This window comes from Leuciscus leuciscus (assembly GCF_965113295.1).
Source record: "Leuciscus leuciscus genome assembly, chromosome: 18".
In the NCBI taxonomy this organism is placed as follows: domain Eukaryota; kingdom Metazoa; phylum Chordata; class Actinopteri; order Cypriniformes; family Leuciscidae; genus Leuciscus; species Leuciscus leuciscus.
In genome coordinates this window covers 22,220,064-22,241,119 of record NC_138742.1, presented here as the reverse complement: position 1 = coordinate 22,241,119, position 21,056 = coordinate 22,220,064, and positions in this window count along the sequence as shown.

Genomic DNA, 21,056 nt, shown 5'->3' with positions numbered 1-21,056 from the left:
GGGCATACTGAATTAGCCAAGCAGCAACCATTCGGTCTCTCACTTGATTAAGCCTTAAAGTTCTGCATAATTTATGGTGTGGCCACTTGAGTGACAGGTGGATTGCTGCTGCTGTCACTACAAGCCGTTTGTCTGCTGTATGTTTGCCCATTTTCGGTTACCCGGGAGTGACGCGCGGTGATGCGCTGCCAAGATGGCGACGGCCGGCTCCGCCCAGTTTTGGCTTAAAAAATGCTCTTCGGAAGCCTATGGATGACCTCACGGACAACAATACATCCATATATTTTTTTTACATGGTATTAGCCCTACAGTTACAGCATGAAATAACATTTAAGGCCCTATTTTAACGATATTAGCGCATGGTCTAAATCGCATGGCGCAAGTGCACTTACAGCGTTAGTTTAACAACGGGAAAAATGGTCAGCGCACCCGGCGCATGGTCTAAAAGGGTTGTCCCTATTCTCTTAATGAGTAATGAATAAAGTGTTTTGGGCGTAATGTGCAAAAAAACAATCAGAGTGTAATTTCCCATTCCCTTTAAAAGCCAGTTGCGCTCGCACCATGGCGGATTCGCTATTTAAATGACGGAATTTTCAAGCGGAAAAACTGAACGCTTCTCCAGAGAGGAAACTGATCTACTCGTGTGCAAGGTTAAAGCGTGCGAATAGATAGACCATCTACGGGCATTGTGGACCCGCCTATAGGCGCACATTAATAACACGCTCTTTAGATAACAAAAAAAATATTGCGCCATTGACTTTAGAAAAAAGTTTTGGTTGGTCAATAGCGCAGTCTATGTCAGTTGCCTCAAAATAGCAACGCGCCAACAATGCGCCTGAACACACCTCGTTTTCAGACCAGCACGCCCATGGGTGCACAAATGGGCGCAAATGCATTTGCTATTTATATAACGTGGCGCAGGACGTGAAAATGATAACTGCCTCAGGCTGAAACTAGCAAAAAACACTTGCCTGGCTGTACCTATAACATCTTTTTTTTCTCTCAAAATTGCAAGTTTATATCTCGCAATTTGGGCTTTATAACTCACAATTGTGAGTTTGTCTCACAATTATGAAAATAACTGCATGATATAAACTTGCAAGTCTGAGAACTGAAAAGTTTATATCTCAGTTCAGATATTTCTTGTCAGAATTGTGAGATAAATTGTGTAAAAGATCTGTCGATTCCTCTTAATGATCATGTATTTAAGGCAGCAGTACTTGAAATCCCAGAGTGCCGAGTCTGTAAACCTCCCCTTAAGACCAAACCCAATTCTCAAGCTTAGCTGCTATGCTATCAGTGCTTTGACCTGCTAGGCAGAGATCCCACGAGACTGAAACCCTCCACCCAAATCAATCATACTCTACACTAATGCAGAGGTCGTTCTGGAGGAGGAAAGCTGGGAAATGAGAGCGTCCCTGTTGACTGCAGCAAACTTACTTGGAAAGAGCCAGCAGAAGCTATACAGGCATGCAGCCTGTGTATTTCTGTGATTGGTAATGACTTCTGCTGCAGTCTGCTTTGCATCTACATATGTTCGCAAGCAAGCGATTAATGACACACACAACAAGGTAAACGAATTAAGCAAATAAATAATGGCAGGCATCAAATGAAGCCAGCGTGTTTTGTGCGTTTGAAACAGTTCCAGTCGGCTGTAATTACTCTGCCAGATCACATCAGTCAGCCGTCACACTGATGGAAGGCGGATAAAATACAAACACAGGATGCAGGCAAACAGTCGCCTCAGATTATGAGTGAACCTGACCTGGAAATATCGTTCTCCGTTCCCCGTCGCTCTGAGGGAAAGTGCACTGAGATATTACTGAGGTATGTTTTGGCCACAGCGCTCTATTTGAAGGAAGGGTGTGTGTTTCCTAAGGGTGAAAGTGGGAAAAACAAGCAGGTTCTGCACTCAGTAAACATAAGCTTGATGGCCACGTGACCATTCTGTGACTGAAAACTGTTTTGATATGCAGAAGTGTAAAGAAAATGCCCAGAGGAACATCTTATGGCGCAGAGGGTTTTTTGATAGCTTAGGAGATTTAATGGAGTTCTGAGTTGGTTTATTTCAACACAATCTCATGCCAATTCATTACTATTTTACGTTTTGCCGAATTGGTGACTAATTCGTATGAATTTGCATGACCTCATGTACGTTTTAGTACGATCTGCTTACACGATGGTAGCTTTAGGGGTGGAGCTTCATGCATACTTTTTTTTTTCAAAAATTCATACGTTTTTGTATGATTCGCATTGTGCTAATTCATACGAAATTGCCACCTCGTAACATTTTTACGTTTTCTCATGAGCTTGGGTTGTTTATTATTTTAGTATCACATCTGGGTCTCAGATATTTCACTTAAAACCTTTTATTTTTTACTTTTATTTTACAACAAATAAAAGAATTCAAATAGCATAGTTCAGATTATTTAAGTCTTGAAAGATTCTGATGAGAGATGTTTGAGTTGGTTTGACAGGGTTATCGTTAGCTAAAACTATTTAAAAAATATATGAAATAAAACATAAATATTAGATGAAAAATTTTAACTAAACATTAAAAAATTGCTTTGGCACTAAAGTTGAAGTACTAAAATGCCTACCTAGAATTTAAATAAAAATGAAAACAGAACTTAAACAGAAATACAAATTAATTAAACCTAAACAGTATATATTAAATAGTAATATTAAAAAAGTAATATTAAAAAAAACTATAAAAATGATCAAATAAATAAAAATCAAACAAATTAAAATGATAAAAATCAAAGCTAATTCAAATAGTAAAATAGTATATAAATAATACTGTAATAACAGTATTCGTCATTTTGGCCACATACTTTGGCAAATCTGAGCCCTTTTTTGAGACATTGTTGAGATCTATTCTGAAACTTTATAGACGCATGTGAGACTAATCAAAGAGTCCTCCATTTGCTCTGCATTTACTGCAAAATGTCCAAATCTCCAAAATGTTAAATACCCTTTGACTAGTAACCAAAAGTCCAAATCATAGTCTCTGCTGCACCAATTCAACTGATATAAATACTAGTGTAGAACATTGCATAGAAACCGTGTCTATTCCTCGTTTAGTGAGATCAAATAATAAATCTAATGCAGGATCTAGGAAAAATCTAATTGTTATTAAAACAGAAAATGTTGCTATTAGTAAACAAAAACTATTTCTAAAGCTAGGTCTTCTAAACATTAGATCACTCACACCTAAGGCAGTTATTGTAAATGAAATAGTCACAGATAATAGCTTCGATGTACTTTGCCTAACTGAAACCTGGCTTAAACCAAATGATTATTTCGGTATTAATGAGTCTACTCCTCCTGGATACTGTTATAAGCATGAGCCCCGTCTGATTGGCCGTGGCGGAGGTGTTGCAACCATTTATAAGATATTCTAAATGTTACTCAGAAAACGGGTTATAAGTTTATTTCATTTGAAGTACTTGTACTAAATGTTACGCTCTTAGATGTTAGAAAAACATCCCTATTATCTCTAGCCTTGGCTACCGTATATAGACCGCCAGGGCCTTACGCTGATTTCCTAAAAGAGTTTGCAGATTTTCTCTCAGACCTATTAGTCAATGTCGATAAAGCATTAATTGTTGGAGATTTTAACATACACGTAGATAATCCAAATGATGCGTTAGGAGCTGCGTTTACAGATTTATTAAATTCATTTGGGGTCAAGCAAAACGTCACCGGACCAACTCATCGTCTTAATCATACACTCGATTTAATTATATCACACGGAACCGATCCAACCGATATAGATATCATTCCACAAAGTGATGAAGTCACTGATCACTACATGGTAACTTGCATATTACGTACTGCTGTAATATGTCATGCGGCGTCGCGTTATCAACCAGGCAGAACAATCCTCCCATCCACCATAGATAATTTCTCAAATTGCTTATCTAATCTGTCTCAGCTGCTGCCTGAACCCAAACAAACAGATGAACTAGAAGAACTAACTAGCACTATGAGCACCATTCTCTCTAGAACATTGGATGTGGTTGCACCTATTAAATTAAAAAAGGTCAGAGAGAAAAATAAAGCACCATGGTATAACAATACTACGCATGTTTTAAAGAGAGAAACCCGTATTTTAGAGCGTAAATGGAAACAAACTAATTTAGAGGTCTTTAGAATCGCGTGGAAAGACAGTATGTCACGTTATAAAAAGGCCCTAAAAGCGGCCAGGGCTGAGCACCTCCGCAAACTAATAGAAAACAACCAAAACAATCCAAGGTTTCTATTTAACACCGTGGCTAGACTAACAAATAAACAGACGTCACCCGAACAAAATATCCCGTTACAGTTCAGTAGTAATGATTTCATGAACTACTTCACTGAGAAAATAGAAAGCATCAGAACCACAATTATAAACGTTCAATCTTCAATCGCGCCTTACAATTCAGCTTCAATTATCACCCCGAAAGAACAATTACAGTGCTTTACAACTATAGAACAAAAAGAGTTAAATAAACTTATCACTTCATCTAAAACAACAACATGTTTATTAGATCCTATACCAACTAAACTACTGAAAGAAGTGTTATCTGTAGTGGAAGAGCCTCTCCTCAATATTATTAACTCGTCTTTATCTTTAGGTCATGTTCCAAGAACATTTAAACTGGCAGTTATAAAACCTCTCATTAAGAAACCACAATTAGATCATAATAATCTAGCAAATTATAGACCCATTTCAAATCTTCCATTTATGTCTAAAATATTCTTGCAACAAAATGATATCTATGAAAAGTTTCAGTCTGGATTCAGACCGCATCATAGCACTGAAACTGCGCTCGTTAAAATCACAAATGATTTACTTTTAGCTTCTGACCAAGGCTGTATCTCAATACTAGTTTTACTTGATCTTAGTGCTGCGTTCGATACTATAGATCACACAATACTCTTAGATCGACTACAAAATTATACTGGTGTTCAAGGACAAGCACTAAGCTGGTTCAAATCATACCTATCTGACCGCTACCATTTTGTCTATTTAAATGGAGAAAAATCGATCATAACTCCAGTAAACTATGGAGTGCCGCAGGGATCTGTATTAGGCCCCCTGTTATTTTCAATATATATGATGCCACTTGGAAATATTATAAGGAAACATGGAATTAGTTTCCATTGTTATGCTGATGACACTCAAATATATATTTCATCACGGCCGGATGAAAACGCTACATTTTCCAAATTGACAGAGTGTGTTAAAGATATAAAAGATTGGATGACGCGTAATTTTCTTTTATTAAATCCAGACAAGACAGAGGTAATACTTATCGGTTCAAAAAACCGCCCACAAAACCTCGCACAATACAACTTTAACATCATAGGATGTCCTGTTACTTTATCCTCTACAGTAAAAGACCTGGGTGTTATACTCGATTGCAACCTGTCTTTTGAAAATCATATTTCTTATGTTACAAAAACAGCCTTTTTCCACCTTAGAAACATTGCTAAGCTACGTAATATGCTATCAGTTTCTGATGCAGAAAAGTTAGTTCATGCATTCATGACCTCGAGACTGGATTACTGTAATGCTTTATTAGCTGGTTGTCCTGCATCCTCAATAAACAAGCTACAGTTAGTCCAAAATGCCGCCGCTAGAGTTCTTACGAGATCAAGAAAATATGATCATATAACACCGATTTTATCATCACTGCATTGGTTACCTATAAAGTTCCGTATTAATTACAAGGTATTGCTACTGACTTATAAAGCCCTAAACGGCTTAGCTCCAGTCTATTTAACGGATCTTCTATCGCCCTATAATCCATCGCGCTCTTTGAGATCACTAAATTCAAGGCTTTTGGTCATACCTAGGATATCCAGAACCACCAAAGGAGGGAGAGCATTTTCACATTTGGCTCCAAAACTCTGGAATAGTCTTCCTGATACTGTTCGTTGCTCAGACTCGCTCTCCCAGTTTAAAACTAGATTAAAGTCGCATCTCTTCAGCCAGGCATTCATATAATCCTACAGTTCAAACTACAATCCGGCCTCTAGCTCATAAATGCCAGAGGAGAACTGGCCCCCGACTGAGCCTGGGTTCTCCCAAGGTTTTTTTTTTCTCCATTAAGGCACCTGATGGAGTTTTAGGACACCATTAGGTCACTTAATGGAGTTTTTCGGTTCCTTGCCACTGTTGCCTTTGGCTTGCTCAGTTGGGGATATTTTGGGGATATTTAATTTAATTTTATCAATCAATAAATTCCTCTTGAAACAAACTTTGTTGTATTATTTTAATTTAATACTGTGAAGCTGCTTTGATGCAATCTGTATTGTGAAAAGCGCTATACAAATAAACTTGACTTGACTTGACTTGACTGTCATTATTGTCTAGAAGAAACAACTGAGATAACAAGATGTCATTTGTTACTTGTCTTTCCTGTGGGTGTTGTCACTATAAGACTTTATTTGTAAAAGAGGCTGATAAAACAGAAATTGTAAATAAGGTCAGATGAGCTAAAAGATGAGACAGGAGGAAAGACACGGAGGAAAGACACAAAGGACTCTGGAGAGTCCCAGACACAGGAAAAAGACTCATTGCACTTCACAAGACCAAACAGAATCATGGCAATTAACATCAACCCATAATTAGCGCTGTTATTGTGTGATTACAGTGCAGCAGATACATGACCGGTCCCTACACAGACTACACAACTACACTCCAGAGATTAGGGTACAACATAAAACATTATGTTAACCACATCACTTTTAGGGATTAAACTAGTTTGAACTCCACTCAACCTCTGCCGGCTGTTCAAATCTCTGTCTGTCATTCTCGCTCTCTCTGTTTCTTGCCAAAAATGCCATCCTGCTGTGCCAGGAAATCTGGGTCAATGGCAGAAGTGGCAGAAGGAAAAAAGAAAGAACCAGAGAGAGGCAGATCTTTTGCTCTCTCTAGGGGAATTTTAGAGTCTTAGGAAATCTACTTTTTCATGCAATTATCACATGGAGCAACACATTATTTCTATCTCACCCTCACATTGATCGCAAGGAATGGCTGCATTTTGTTCGGTGTAATGCATTAAATATTCAACACAGAGTAATCTTGTTGTAAAATATGCATATTGCATGCCAAAATAATGTTAGACATTAATCTTCAGTTGTGGATTCAAAATATGAAATTCGATCCTAGGAATTCTACTCTATTATTATATGTTTTAAACAATAGTCCACCACATTACTGTCACGTGACCTCATCATGTTACAAGTGAGCATTATAGAGGCACCCAGTAGTCTTAAAAAAACTATTAGTTTACATTTTACTTATTTATCACACTGGAAATTAAAGGTCAAGTGGCAAACAGGTATTCTATGCATACATTCACAATATTTTTACTATATAACCTATTGCAGAAATAGTATGCGTGCAATGTTTGTATGCTATTTTAGTATCCTTGGTTCAGGTACTCATTCTGGATCTTGAAGCGCTGGTGGTCTGTACATTAGACCCTCATAAATAATGCATTTAGCTGACCTGTGCCTCACACAGTCATTATAATAGAGAAACAGAGCACTGATAAACATTTGATGAGCTCTGTCAGAATGTGAGGAATCTATAGACATTATACAAATGTATGAAATACAGTATATGTTTATCCAGGATTCCCTCACCTTCTTAATTATGTTATTTTTCTTGCATCATCTCAGTAAATCCTTCAGAAAAAAAACAAACATTTATAACAATATCATAATTTGCAGCTCAAGAAAGATTTCTTATTATTGCCAACGTTGAAAACAGTTGTGCTGCATTATATTTTTGTGGAAACCGTAATACAATTTTTTTTCTTCAGGATTCTTATGAAGGAAGGATGTCCGTTAGAAAGTTCAAAAGAACAGCATAATGTCTTTACTGTTACTTTTGTTAAATTTAATGCATCTTTGCTGAATACAAGGGCACGCACACACACACACACACACACACACACACACACACACACACACACACACACACACACACACACACACACACACACACACACACACACACACACACACACACACACACACACACACACACACACACACACACACACACACACACACACACTTACTGACCTCCACACTTTTTTAGCACAGTTTCTGTATGTGATGGTGTTGGCTCTTCTGACTCCGACTGCAGTCTGTAGAGAGATCTGCCAGGTGTTCCTCATAATTAATTCATCACAGGTTTGCTGTGGACATATTTAGACTCAAACGCAATAGAGAGACACAAAAGGGAATGGTCATAATGAAAATACTGACAGAATTATAATGTTTTCTAATGATGCTCCTCTATATCTTCTCTCTCTGAACATGAACTGACACAATGTTATTGATAAATACATAATTCAGGCATTTAAAGATCAAGGCTGTGCATGCATTAGGCATTCCTTGTCCTGGTCACTCACATACTAATATAGTGACACACAGCTGCAATATGCAAATACAGAATTACATATAATAACCCCCCGACCATTTGTGCATGCAATTAAACTAAAGGCGAGAGAGGATGAGCTATATTTTTGGACTATTTGAGTTGCTTTCAATTGCACTGTTTTACTGAGTGCCAAAAACACACACAACTGTTATTATCCACACTGTCCTTTCATTCCTGTAAGGGTTATTTGCTGTGAAGGCCACTCAGTCAAAAAGACTAAGAGTAGAGTGCAATATGAGATGAGTGGAAGGAAAAGAACAAGTGAGAAGAGTGAAAAGAGAAGCTGATTCTCCAATCTTTTCTGAGGTTTGAATGCTTCAGTAGTGAACAGCAGCGTGCCACTGTATGTGATGCTGTAGCTAAGAGCTTTTCCTTTTCTAAGTGGTGGGTGTAAAGAGCTTCATGAGCGCAACGTCTCTATCGAACCAGTCAGGCATGAAGGACAAATTACATTATGACATGTCTAACCTCTGACATGAAGATATTCACTTCATCACATAACACCTTTGAACGATTTGAAATGAAATAAAGCCAAATTCACTCTGCAATCCTGCTTTTCAAAAGCTTTGAGCTTTGGATTCAAATGGTGAATTTCCCTGTCTTACAAGGGGAGATAGAGAAGAGAGAGGTAAAGGTGATGGTGGGGGTTACGTCCCACTGAAAAGATAAAGGAGATGTTTAATCTCCCCACGCTCGCTTCACCCACCCTTGACCCCGAAGACATGCATCTCTCTTTCTATCCATTCAGAATGTCACAAAACCACCTGGCATGAAGCTGCTTGTGTGATACATCCATCTCTCTGTCATTTCCAGGTTATGGTTTGCTGAACCACACTAGTTTGACCAGTCATTTATCTACACTTACATAAATCATAAGTTTAATCAGCCTTACACATTCAATTAAATTAATAACAATAATAACAATAACCCTTAATGCATGTATGTTTCGCCAATCATTACATATTCAGGTCTTTAGAGACCCAGATCTATATCTAACACAGATAGATCTCTACCTGCCGTGATACCATAAAACTATCCTGATATTAGTGTAAGAATTACAGAAGAATAAAATAAAGCATATTTGTACCTTTTGGAGCTTGGAAGGGTTCAGTTTGAGCAGATGTTTTATACCATCATCACTGTTTTCGTCAGAGCTCGTTTTCCAGTTCATTCAGCATCTGGCTCATATTCACAATATCAAACATTATTCTCAAAACGATCATTTTCAAAATTTTGATCGCTGACAGCTTCTTCACCAGAACCATCATCAAGTTACAGTGACAGTGATATTTGATTGCGTTCAGTTCTTGCTCTGCAGTAAATCACTGAGCCATTTCAAGTTTTGCTGATGATACTTCCTATTCTTTTGTTTTCTGCCTGCGGTAACTATGAGTGAAACTTCACTTCATCATTGTGTATCAGACATTGCCACCTTGCAAAATAAAGGTGAATTGCACTTATTCAATCATAGAATATAGAATTATTGTTGTTGTTACGTCCCTAAAGTGGCTAAGGGCATGAGGGAACACAACATAAAAAATAAATTAATGAATTCCCGGATCTTTTAACCCTGGTAGACGTGATCAAGGTGCTGGTGCAAAAAGAACACAAGAACAAAGAGAGTTTAAATTGAGAAAAGGGACATATTTATTCACAATAATGTGCTCAAGAGACAGACTAAAATAAAAACACAAATACCGTTCACTGGGAGTAGGGGCTGAGCGGGGCTAAATAAAAAAATAAATAAAACAAAACCCACATTTTAACTACAACCCCTTCCCAATAAACTACTAACACAACAAGAAAAGAAAAATACAACAAACAAAATAAAGTCTTCTGCGTTCAACCCACCCTACCTAATCTATACTAATTAAGAAAACTCAAAACATACAATAGTGGCTCCTTACCTAGTGTGTTAACAATGAAATAATTAATAAAGGAAAAATAAAGATTCAAAGTTTCAACTTAATACAAAAACAACAAACCACCAAAAAACAACAACTATTGGCTCAAAACAAAAATCCTACACTGAAAAGGCAAACAAAGAATTATAACAAAAACAAGACACGCCAACAACACAGCATGACAGAACAGAAGAATCAGCTCCCTCCTTCCTCTGAGCATGTAACAGTTGTGCAGAAAAAATATACTTACACTGTTACTCACCTTGGGTCGTTAGCGACCCTATACAATTTTGACAAAAAAATTATGGGAAAACAGGCATTCTTTTACAATTGTATTATTTTTCTTGTTATGTTGTTTATAATGTATTGATTAAGGAGTGCTAAGAAGGTTGATGTCTAAATAATTAACGAGGAGGAAGGTGAATGACGTCCTGGGTCACTAAAGACCCGAGGTATGCGTTTAAGGGGTAAAAATTATCTATAATTAAAATAATAAATTACTAAGCATTTACACTGTAAAAATTACTTTCTGAATTTGTATTTGGGAATTATCTTCAGCCAGTTGCTTTCATAAAAATCTACTGTGATTGTGATTGGCCCACAAACACCTTGCATATCTGTTGTATTTATGGCAAACTCAGTGAACCTGAATTATTAATCTAAAAGCAGATCCAAATAAAGAAGATGAAATGCTTATGATAAAGTTAAGACAAAGCACCTTTTGAAAAAATTAATAAAATGATTGATGTACTGGGTGAAATCGTAAGATAATTTCACATTTCCATTTCAATTTACAATTTGATTTCATCAACACATGCAAACACAAAACAAACAAAAGAAAACCTGATATCAACATCTACCAGGCCTGGAGTCATCTACTATGATTAATAACCTCTCTTCATTACAGAAATCTCATTAGTCAGTGTCAATTCAATGTAGTATTTGTCTCTGAACAGGACAAAACGCAACATTGTGCCCTGACCTCGAGCAACACTAAAGCCCATTGCTGATAACAGAAAGAGACAGACGAAGAAAGATAGTAAGAGCGATAGACAGTTCTGATAAAGTAGGACAATCTCAACCTCTGCAGAGGAGACGGGAGACTCTCCCATCCATCACACACACTCTTCACAGCTCATTACTGGGGAATACCCAGCATTCACTAACTAAAGCTTGTATACAATCCCTGTGTGCATGGTGGACAGTAACAAAGTACATTTACTTGAGTACTGTACTTAAGTACACTTTTTGAGTTTCGGTACTTTACTTGAGTATTATTTTTTCTGGAAACTTTTTTACTTTAACCTCACTACATTTGAAAGACAAATATCGTACTTTTTACTCCACTACAATTCTGTCAAGGTCCTTGAGTAGAAAGTGGTAACATCAGTCAGGAGATTATTTTGGTTGCAGGGAGTGCATTTTGGTTGGAAATGAAAGTCGGGTTGACGTCAGAACCCATGATGTTAAACATTTAATATTTAATATTTATATCATCACTGACGTCAACCCGATTAAAATTTTCAACCTAAACGTCTGTCTAACGTTGGAGATTAAAGTCAAACTGGCGTTGGATTCTGACATCCACCTTTCATTTTCAACGTTGGGTTTGGTCTTCTAAATGCAAATTTTGTAATTGTTTTGGAGTACACCAGCTTATAGATAACAGTAAGGCTAACATATTCATACTAAAAGCCAAAAAACTTTAAATAGGGCACTATTTGAGGGAACAGCCATTTGGAATCTCACATTCAATCCTACTGGATGTGTTCTAGACAGAGCCGATCCTGACCTCCCTGGGGCCCTAAGCAAAATTCTGTTTAGGGGCCCTCATACCTGACCCGTGAGCCATGAACTATTTGCCATTGCCACACAGTCACACCTGACACCCCAGTGTTCCCACTACAATCCCTCCTTTAACTAGTTCTAGTGAAAATTTAATTCCTGATATCAGAAGACATTGTTACTAGTAAAAAGTTAATTCTTAATATCAAGAATTCACATTTTAAATAGTACAAATTGAATTATTGATATCAAAAATGCATATCCTGTGAATGAATAAAAGCTAAAATGGCGCCATAGCATGTCACTGTGTTTTTAAATGATAAAAGTAATTCTTGATACTCTTGATTCTTGATGGTTATTATTTACTGAGGGATGTGCATCCAAATTGACCAGAATCTCCAGCCAATCAACATTTTAAATTCAATGGAGCCTATCAAAATGTCAATACATTGCTTTCCATATTGCATTAGTGCAGAGTTGTAACTAAACCTTGACTTAGCGACTAGATAATCATTGTCTTGTTTTAAAACTATAATGAGGAGTGCCATCACGCCCATATTGTACTGGTCCCAACTCACAGTCACAACAGATGTTTCTGCTGGAAAGTGTGCGTTTCATTTCATGCACGTTCATATGATCGCATGTTAACGCGCGACGCGGTTATCTTTTCCGAGCTGCAGTTTATAAACAAACACCGTTGTCCTTTGTCGTTTATTAAACATAATAAATCAACGCACATCAACTTAACTTTAGCCTACTGTTCTTTGCTGACATCAAACTTTGAGAGGAGAGCACACAAGTCTACCTGATAACTGTTGCCGCAATTAACTCTCATGGTGTTTTTTTCTCTCTCTTTTCGTGACCAGAAAGATAGTTCCGCTTCATTTTCTCATCGATATTGTAAACATTGATTGACGCGCTTTGACACGAGGGGAGGCGGGGCCTTGAGTAATTTGCGGGGCCCTACGCACCTTGCGTAGTGTGCGTATAGGGCTGATCGGCTCTGGTTCTAGAAATAATTTTGATATTGATATGAGGGTAGGTAGGCATAGATTCAGAGGCATAAGGTACTGTAAGTATTACATACAACAATGCAACAATAATAAAACAATGCATTGACATATACTTTTTACTTTTGATACTCAAGTACTTTTAAAAACAAGTACTTCTGTACTTTTTACTTAAGTCAAAATCAGTATCTGTACTTTCAAGTAAGGAAGTTGTGTACTTTGTCCACCCTTGCCTGTGTGTGTTTCCAGTAGCACTGGCCATTTTTCTAAACATGCAAATGTTCGTCAGCACAATAATGTTTTGCAGGTGCATGTTATTGTGGTACACAGAATCAAATTCAAGGAGAAAGGAGAAAATAAAAGTCCCTTCAGACAAAAAATTCATTCGTAAGAAGAAACGCTTTGCAGAAATGTATCTTACAAATCTGTTTCAGACACTTTCCATTTTTACTTTTCTAACATAACACAGCCATCATTTCAAGTTTCTCTCTCTGTCAGGCATTGTCTTACTCTTAGCCTCATCGTCTTGCACCTTCAGTGTCATAAACAGATGGGAACATTCCACAGAGAGCTTTAGCACAACACTTTTCACTATTTATGATTGAAATCTTACATTAACTGTTGTGTTCAGTTTAGTTTAAGTTCAAGTTAAAGTTCAGTTTAGGCTTAGTTTGTTTACTAACCCTCAGCAAACATCTCTTATTAACCTCATTTGAATTTACAGATAAAATGATAATCATTTGCTTCACAGCACCGACTCTGATGATTCTACAATAATTCATTTTCATGCCCTTTAAATTTATTGTTTGGGTTTGCACCAACAAGGGAGGCAGCAGATGTTTCAGCTTCTCACTTACTGCAGGAATCCATTCTGTGTGTGTGTGTGTGTGTGTGTTGTGTGGAAGCCGAGCGGGAGGTGCCTTCATCTGCAGCGGTTTCATTCACACGGTGTTAATTAGAATGTGGAAAACAAAACCCCATGTGAAAACTAATTTTAGAGCAAAGAGACCATATCCTTTCTCACACACTGATGCATTCAAAAACAAGAAGTCTTAGAAAAATAGAAAGCATTTTGTTACAAACGTTTGTGACAAGGAAACATTTTAGGGTGATAATAATCATTTTAGGGTGATAAGGAAAACGTTGAGCATCTTAACGTGAGCCCTTCAGCTAATAAATAAATAAATAAATAAATAAATAAATAAATAAGAATAAAGCAAAATAATATGTTTTTTTTTCATTCATTTTTTTTTTTTTCCCATAGGGAGTTTTAAGAAGTCTTTGTTAAAACGTTATGAGCCATGAACCATTGCAACCAGCTACGAGGTGAATCACATTACAGACTTTGATTTGAAGCAAAGAAGTATTTGAAAATCGGACAAAAATACGAAGGTACAAGACTGTGTACTTAACAGCTTTAGTGAAAGCATTGCAGTGAACAGCATTATCGAATTAAAAACAGAGAAATATAAAACTTTTCATTTACAAATGTTCATTGCAAAAACTTAACTCTACGTCATTCGCAGTGTTTCATGGGAGTGGGCGGAGCTAAAGAGCTATTTTGTCTTGTTTTGCTTTAAAAGTTTCCCTATGGAGAAAATGAATGGAGTTTTTACTTCCGGAACCGACTGTTGCACTCTATAATAATTCATTATTATAATAATTAATCATTGACCTGCTTCAGACACTATACTTCATCATTATTGCATCTGTTGTTCAAGAAAACCCAAAAGTGGCCACTTCACAGTTCAATACTGCCGCCCATGGATTGCTTTCTCTCGAACTGAACATAAGCCCTACTCTCTCTCTCTTTGTGCACCCCTCATCTATTTCCCTCCGGTGCCCTGTCCTTGTTTCCATGGAAACAGTTGTCAACGTGGAGGGAGCAACGTGGCAGGATACAACAGCAGATATTTCCCAGCATGCACTGGCGCTAATGGAGGAGAATCCCATGATGGGATTCGTCTGTGCATGCGAGGCTGTTTATTGGTGGTGGTTATGTTATGATAAACAGCTGCATCACCTTAGCAATTGCCATGAGTGAGTGAGTCAGGTCACCTTGCACACTAGTGTGTGCTCCTGATGTCCTTAAAATCACCTACACATTTTAACAGAATAATAAAAACACACACACAAAAACATTTTGACAGTTCCAAAAGCACTCTGGAAATGTACAATATTCACGACATTCTGCCCATTAATGCATAATATAATTGTACAGCACTCGCAATTTCAAATGCTTTTATTTATTCCATTATCTGTCGTTACTCAAACATTCAGTGATTTTAATTATGAATACATCACAGTGATTAATAACTAACAGAAACAGAAAAGAACACAACTTAATAATGCATTGCTGATGAAGGCAAATTTATTGGGTTACACTTTAGTTTAGGGTCCAATTCTCACTATTAACTAGTTGCTTATTATCATGCATATTTACTAGGATATTGGCTGTTTATTAGTACTTATAAATCACATATTAATGTCTTATCCTGCATGACAATGTTCTACATCCCTCCTACCCAATACCTAAACTTAACAACTACCTTACTAAATAAGCAGTAATTAGGAGTTTATTGAGGCAAAAGTCATAGTTAGTTAATATTAAGAATTGGGCCCTAATCTAAAGTGTGACCATTTATGCTTCCTCATAATAAAGACACAATGACTGTCGTTAATATTTCCTTGCATTTAAAAAAAAAAAATAATAAAAAAATAAACACTACATCAGATATTCAAAATAAGAATAATCAAAGAAACAATTAAAATTAATAAGCTTGTCTTCACTTTAGTACCTTGGCTTTTTATACTGCATGTCCTGCTGATTTTTTAATATATATTTGTTATTAATATTATTTAGAAGTTAAAAAAAAACAGTGCCATTCAAAAGTTTGGTATCAGTTTTTGTTTCAAAGAAATTAATAAAAACACTTTAAATTGATCAAAAGTCAAGACATTGTTGCAAAATATTTCTATTTCAAATAAATGCTTTTCTTTTTAACTTTCATCAAAGAGTCCTAAAAAAAGTGTATCACGGTTTCCACAAAAAATATTAAGCAGCACATTACTGATAATAATAATAAGAAATGTTTCTTAAGCATCAAATCATGATATTAGAATGATTTCAGAAGGATCATGTGACACTGAAGAATGGAGTAATGATGCTTTGCATCACAGGAATATATAAAAATATAAAAATTATAATATAAAAAAATTAAACATAAATATATTCAAATAGAAAACAGTTATTTTAAATAATAATAATATTTCACAATATTATAGTTTTGTATTTTTGATCAAATAAATGGAATGTTTTATCAAATAAGAGACTTCTTTTAAAAACATTTTAAAAAACGTACCAACCCCAAACTTACGAACAGTGGTGTACATGTAAGGTGATCAGGACGTCAACACAAAGTGGACCATATGTAAGGGGTTAATTTTGTGAGCCATACAATAAGTGTCGATAAAACAGAGAAAACATCAATTTCCATTCAGGTCAATCACAGGGTAACAACCTTACACACACTCCAATCAAACTCCAGTGCCATCAGATCCACATTCTCATTAAAAATAGAGACAGGTATCAGTCGAAATCTCTTGGCTCTATCATGACTGATTAGAAATTCATGAGTGATGGTCAAGTTTAAGCTCTGAGACTATCAATGATGGTTCCAAGAGATGAAGAAAATACCCGGAGGAGATTTAATATACAACAATCACTTCAACAACACAGCAATGATGAGGTGGAGCAGTATACACACTCTTAGAAGTATGAGATGTGTGGGCTGTTCTCTTATTACAGTGAATAAGAGAGGAGAGAAGTCTCCTTAAAGAGTCTTGGTAATCTGGCACTTTTATATATCAAATGATCGCCCACACAAGCTCGGCGCTGAAAGCCTTTTTAGCTCAAAGAAAAGGAAAGTGGAAAAGGTGACAGGTGAATAAGACAGGCGGAAGAAGAAAGAGAATCTGAGAGTGTGCTTGGGAAGGAAAAGAGAGTTTTAGACGCTTGATGAGGCTCTATGTAAAAGACATCATTTTTGTGTGATAGCCATTCTCACTCTGTCAAGAGATGCTAATGTTGTAGGGGAGAAAGGGGAGTGTTGTAACTTATGTAAAATTTCATATCTGGTTTATAATTTGATTTGTGAATATGTTAAACTGGTATTAATCATCAGAATCATCAGCATTTCATTTACAAGATAAAAACACCAAGAAATATCATGACTTCACAGAGAGGAAGGGTTGTAAAACGTTCTAATGTACTTCTACAGGACCAAGCAAATAAGAAAAAAAAAAAACTAATATTTTAATAGTAAATTTGATTATGACAATAAACTGCCCATATTTTCTGTTCGTGTTACAATCCACTCTGGGTGTGAGTTTGTTCATTTATTTACACAGCTTAGGATAAGATTTACACTTTTCAAAAGTTAGAGGTCAGTAAAAAAAAATTGAAAGAAATGTATATTTTTATTTAGCAAGGAGGCATTACATTTACATAGTTGCTAAATATTTCTAATCCAAATGCTTTTCTTTTGAACTTTCTATTCATCAACGAAAAAGAAATGTATCACGGTTTTTAACAAAACTATGAAACAACAATGATTGATAATAACAAATGTTTCTTGAGCAGCAAATCATCATAGAATTATTTCTGAAGGATCATGTGACACTGAAGACTGGAGTAATGAGGCTGAAAATTCAGCTTTAAATCACAGGAATAAATTACTTTTTAACATATAATCAAATAGAAAACAGTTATTTTGAATTGAAATAATATTTCACAATATGATTGTTTTTACTGTATTTTATTATCAAATCAATGTGGCCTAGATGAATCTAAGAGACTTCTTTTAAAAACACTAAAACAAATTGTATCAAAATTGAACAGTAAATGTCGAAACAACTTTGATGTGTAGCAGAAAAATATGTGAATATTATATGAAGGTTTGAGACAAAAAAACACTCCCCAGTCTGCCTTTTTTTCTCGGGAGCCATCATCATGTGTGTTTTGTTTGTGTGGTACTTGCATTAAAGTTCAATAAGATGGGACACCTTTTTCGCAGTGCATATTTTAGTCAGGAGAGGAAGTGAAAATGTCAAGCGCCCCTCAGGTCCCTCTCACAGCGTCCTCACCACCAGCTGGGCTGAGCTAATGCACTGCTGAAACACACACACATGTGTGTGTGTGCTGGCCTGTCTGACAGTCACTGACCTTTTGATTGCATGACTTTCCACTGGACATGAGAGACACGCTCTTCAGTATTTAACATCAGCACTTCCTTATCTCTGGGATGTGTGTGTGTGTGTGTGTGTGTGTGTGTGTGTGTGTGTGTGTGTGTGTGTGTGTGTGTGTGTGTGCAGGACAAAATACAGTGTGTCTTCTGTGATGAAGCATTGATGCTTAGATGGTGAGAAAGACAAGAAAAAAAGAGCCACAGTCACTCTTCTACCAAATCACAATCCAACAGGACAATATAAAATGTCATATACAGTATGTATAAGATTAATGACTTATTTTATAAATATCAGTATAGCACTCTAAAATCACAAATATACGTCCTTTACTAAAAGGACACGTACTGTATATCTTAAATTAATTACTCTACCAGGATCAATGGACAGTGAACACAAATAGGTTTCAATGTCTCTATGACCTTCACCACAATGCACTTTGAAAATGAATGATTTCAGTCATGCTAATACAAGAAATCTTTATAAAATGTCATTTAAACACTGTAGTTCGACTACATAAAAACTTGCTGTCGCCTGATTAAAACTGCATGTAAACCATTGGCAGTTTTCAAATTTAGCATTTTATGTGTAGCATTTAAAATCTTGTACAACCTTCCAAAACAGGACAAACAACAAACAGAACAGAACCACATGAGCTGGACTGACAGTTTTTCTCTTTTATTTCATCTGTCTGGGGTCCTCTGAACACTCAGAAGGGAATTTCTATGGAATAGAGACAGATGGTACATCAATATTCCTCTCACTCACTTTCTCTTTCTTTTATACATCTCTCTAATTAGCTGAGATCAGCTGATTGCATTGGTCAAGGTCGAGATTTTATTAGTGGAAATTTTGAAGGAAAGCTTAAAGATTACTACTAATTATTCTTAACCTTTAAGTATTAAACTTCAGCGCGTACTGCAACTCATCAGACATCGTTTGAGTTACAGACATGAATGATACCTCAAATCATGTGGCTTGTTAAGATTAGTTTGATATCATTTTCCCCAAAATTCGACTTTTTATGGGACGCTTATTTGAAAATACTGTAAAAACAGTAATATTGTGAAATATTATTACAATTTAAAATAGATGTTTTATATTGTAATATAATATAATTAATTCCTGTGATGCAAAGCTGAATTTTCAGCCTCATTACTCCAGTCTTCAGTGTCACATGATCCTTCAGAAATCATTCTAATATGCTGATTTGATGCTCAATAAACATTATGTTGAAAACATATGTGCTGCTAAATATTTTTGTAGAAATCATGCTACATTTTTCCAGGATTCTTTGTTATTAAATATACATAAAAAACAGCATTTATTCGGAAAATAAATCTTTTGTAACATTATAAATGTATTTACTGTCACTTTTAATCAATTTAATGGTTCCTTGCTAAATTAAAGTATTACTTTCAATAATAATAATGAGAATAATCTTACTGACTCCAAACTTTAATGCCTATCTTAAAACAGAAAAGAAAGAGAAAATAATGCACGATATTTATGAGACAAACACATAAAAGCTCACACGTACTGAATGCCACCAATGTACTGTAAAAGACAGGGACCGGTTAAATGGCATAAAGCGAGAGAGATCAAACATGCTGTAAATCAAGCGATCTATAATACTGTAATCCCGAGAGATTTTTCACAGGCGCAAACCCTCATTTCACCTTGTGTTTTAAACAACAGCGTGTCTGTAAATCTGTATAGGATAACCAGGTAGAATCAATACTAGGTTTTTCATCACTGTTCAGAAAGGCGGCTATTCGACAGTAAATTTGACCCTTTCCTGGCTTTTTATCTCTCACAGACATTAACAATGCCATCACTCAGCACAGCGGTCAATAGGAGCTAAAAGTCAGATATATGTTACTGCTGGACACCTCCTCACATCTATCCTCCTCCATGCGCACTTGTCTGTAATATCAGACGAAGAGCTGAAAACACACAGGCTGTTCGATACAGGCTTGTAACTCAGAGACAGACCTAATGACTGGAACTTCAGAGGCGTTTCTGGGAAATCTTGGCGTGTCCATTCAGCCGAGAGAGTGTCTTCACTACCGGGACTGATTAATTGATGCTATTTTGAGACCCCAAAGAATAATTTTTATGATTTATTATACGGTAAATCTTTTCACAGTCATTGACTAAAGAAATTACACATTTATTCTTGATTGGTGCTTATACTTTTCTCCTTTTATTGCACTGTACAGTGAACTAGGCCTTTATATTTTTATAAGAAAGAGTGAGTGATACATAGGTTGCTTCTACAGTAGGAGTTTCCCCCTGACACACAGAGCAGCTCCTCTGTTCAAACACACTTAGATGATTCAGCTTCGGATTGCCCCTAAAAGCCTTCTTTAGTGTGTCAGTGAAAGATATGAAACAAAAATGAAAGGAACAATACAATACAATAATCATGTATAAAGCACATTTAAAAACAACCAAGGCTGACCAAAGTGCAGTACAGAAAATAATAAATCTAAGAACATAGAAAAATAAAACTACCAAAATTAAAAAGCACACAACAATAGTAAAAAAAAAAAATATTTAAACTTATGGTCAAGGAGTATTGAAAGCAAGAGAGTGCTTGTTGAGAGGTTTATAAACATATAGAAGAATTTTCAAATTGATTTTATATTTGACAGGTAGCCAGTG